A 3,752-nucleotide genomic window follows, 5' to 3' on the forward strand; every position below is an offset into this window, starting at 1 on the left:
AAGTACAACATAAGGAATGCAGTCAATGATTTTTTAATAGGTTTGTAACGGGAACGATTGTAGTTACACTTATGAACACAGCTTAATGTAAAAACTAGTCAAATCACTAAGTTGTACACCTGAAACTGGTGTAACATTTTGTCAATTATACTCAACTTAAAAAAAAAACAGTAATTCATAAAGGAAGTGATTAACATAAAAAGATAAATAAGAAAGTAAATAAAAAAATAACATAATGACCTCTCTAAAGACCCAATTCCTAAGTGCCATCACCTTTTTTTTTAAGATTTTATTTATTTATTTGACAAAGAGAGACAGCCAGCTAGAGAGGGAACACAAGCAGAGGGAGGGGGAGAGGAAGAAGCAGGCTCCCAGCAGAGCAGGGAGCCCCATATGGGGCTTGATAACAGGACTCTGGGATCATGCCTTGAGCTAAAGGCAGACACTTAAGGACTGGGCCACCCAGGCACCTCCCCCCTAAGTGCCATCACATTTGGGATTAGAGTGAAGATCAGAGTAATTTGGAGGAACACAGTTGAATCCATAGCATAGAGCAGGGACACAGAAGGGAAATCAAAATCCTGAGGTCTTTTGATAGCTGTTGGATGCAGAGTCTGAGCTGAGACAATGGGACACTCTTCCATAATGGAGTACCCTTCTCTTTACACTTGAACCATATGGGAATTATGTGCTATCCATCACACTGAACTTTGCTTTTTGGATAGAGTTCCAGGTTCCCAGGTAAGGAATGATGCTTTCATCTGAGACATATTAATAGGTCCTTTAACCAAAACCCAGACCTACCAGCAGATGTTTTGGGCTTCTCATGCCAGCATGTTCCTTGTGGGCAAACGCCAAACTTCTCTGTATATATTTATACTGGAAGGAAACTATATAATTGTTGAACTGGTCATTCTTGCTAGATGTTTCCTGTGTACTCCGTCACATGATCCACATGCATGTGCTACAGGAAGCCAAGCTGTGTGATGGCATCCAAGAGTCCCCTTCCCTCTGACTTCTGATGGAGTGTAGTTCATAGAGTGTACCTTGCATGACTGTGTGCCTATACTCCCCTTATCCTCACTGGACTGAAGTATCTGTTGTTCCAGCTATCAGGAGTGCAAGCATTGATCTTGGTTGAGGAAAACTGCTTAGCCTCCGGTCATGATACCTTCCTGGCTGCAGTCACCATTCCATGAGCACTTCTGTGGGGAGCCCTATTGCAGGAGGAACACATGGAACGACCATCTCAGAATGCCACACAAGGTAGCTGAGAACTTGGTTGGGTCTGCCTCCCAGTTCAATATCTCCCTGTGTCCAATATTGTTTCCTTTATTGCATGTGTGTTGATCCTTAGAATATTACCCCAATAAACTTCCTACATGTCAATATCATTCTTGCAAGTGTGCCTCTTGGGGTTCATTTAAAAAAAGCTATATTTCTTTATTTTGCTTCCTTCCTTCTGGTGTGTGGCTTTCTGTATCTGCTGTTTAGCTGGGTCAAGCACCTGTTGTAAAGTGTTTTCCACACAGGCTGTCTAGATGGAGTCTGGAATCTACTCCGTCCCTGCATGCTTGCGGGGGAAAATGGTGGCAAAACTTCCTCTTGCTAAAATGGAGGTCTGTTACAACCTCTTATGGTTTCCTACAATTATGCTCACACACTTATAAATAGTCCTAAATTAATCTCAATTTAGGTGCCCAGATTCATTGTAATTTCATTGTAATTTTCTTACAGAGTTCTGAGTGTTATGTGCCTTTACTCTTCTGACATGAAGCTTATCTGTTCCTCATTATTCTGTCCTCTGGGAATCTGCAGAGCATTTGATCTACATAGCACACAGTCTATTTGCCACATCAGTCAGTGGCACCCTGTTTTACTAAAGCGTTGTTTGACAGCCCTTTGTCGTGAGGCACTGCAGAGTTCAAAACAGAAAAATATGAATACTTACTGAAAATTATTTTTCCACTCTTTGCAGAAAATCTTACTTGAAACTTGATATACTACCTGTCTGTAATGTACTTCTCAGACTCAGCTTGGATCCTGTAGTTTTTCCCCAAAAATAATATAGCTTTACTTAATGTAGTTTTCACTCAGGTGGTCAATAATGTTCTAAATCAGAGTTGTGTTTGTCACTTTGATAAGATTCAACATCCAAAGGCAGAAGTGTCACTGAAATCTACAATGTGCTTCCGTCCAAAACAAATAAAGTACACTTCTTACAGCTCACATGGATTAAGCAGTTATATTATCTCACATTTGTACAGAGACAGTGTTTTCCATCAACGATCCCATGAGATTTTTTTTTAAATTTTATAATTATGGATGTGCTTCTTACATATATTATTTCTTAAAGTTGATATTTAAATTCCAGTTAGCTAACATAGAGTGGAACATTAGTTTCAGGTGTACAATATCATGATTCAACACCTCATTACAACACCTGGTGTTCATCACAAGTTTACTCCTTAATCCATCACCTATTCTTAAATATATATTCTTTGGCAAGCCAAGGCATATTGCATGGTAAAAATGTAGCCAAGTACCAAGGTTTGCTCAGAAACCTAAATATATAGTACAAACAGTAACAAATTATTTTAAAACAATCCGTATGGAATCCAACTGCAAAGTGCTTGACACAATCAGTGCATTCTTGTCTCTTGTTACTACGATCATTGTTTTATAACTTACTGGGGAACATAAGTGAAATCATAAAGATATAAGCTAACAAATGTATAATACAGCAATCAAATTATGTTTAATTAGAAAAAAAAATCTAAATCCTATCGTGGGATTCTTTATTTTAATTACAATCTTCGACAAAAGTTAATCTTCCAATATTGCACTCTGGAATCTCATCCATCAAAGTTTAACAAGTAGTGCAAGTATCTCTTTAATTCACTCCTTTGTGTATTTTTAAGTCATTCCTTTTCATGGACATTATTCACATTTTACTTTTGCTTGTAGATGATTATCTCTTACTTAATTTTTTCAAGATTTATTTATTCATTTTAGAGTGAGAGAGACAGAGCGAGCAGGGGCAGGGACAAAGAGAGAGGGAGAAAGAATTTCTAGCAGACTCCGCACTAAGTGTGGAACCTGAGGAGGGTCCTTATCATGACCCTGAAATCATAACTTGAGCCAAAACAAAAAGCCAGAAGCTTAACTGACTGCACCACCTAGGAGCCCCTCTCTTATTTTAATTTTGATGAATGATGACTTTCTGAAAGAATGTAGCAATCTGGGAATCTTTAAAATGCTTGAAAATGGAACATTTTTTGTCATCCAAAGATTCAGACTTATGCAGGTCTGCTAGGCTAATAAGATACTATTTTTAGCAAAAGATGTCAATAGGTCACACCCCTTAGTAGGGCACTGGAGACACTGATCCAAGTGAGTTTGATGTTGCCAGACTAGAAGATCCTTCCTCCTCCAAAGAGATGCATTAGGATGACCTTGCTCAGAGAGGATACATTTCCAGCTTGTGGAAGTCATTCTTTTATCTATGTGAGTAGGTCACAGTTATCTCCAATATTTAGTCATTTGTTTATCAGTCTGAACTCTACAAAATCCAAATTCACATTACATTCTCCACGTAGTTTTATAAATAAAACTCTTTTTTTCTCTATCCCACAATGTGAAAAAGTAAGACGTACACTAGCTGATGCAAACATTAGGTAATATGCTTGCAGTAAATTGTCAATTCAGTCACATAGAGGATTTAGCTGTTCTTGTATTATTTTTAACAGAAC

Source organism: Ursus americanus, chromosome 5, assembly GCF_024610735.1.
Source record: "Ursus americanus isolate L20-20 chromosome 5, mUrsAme1.1.p, whole genome shotgun sequence".
NCBI classification, from domain to species: Eukaryota; Metazoa; Chordata; class Mammalia; order Carnivora; family Ursidae; genus Ursus; species Ursus americanus.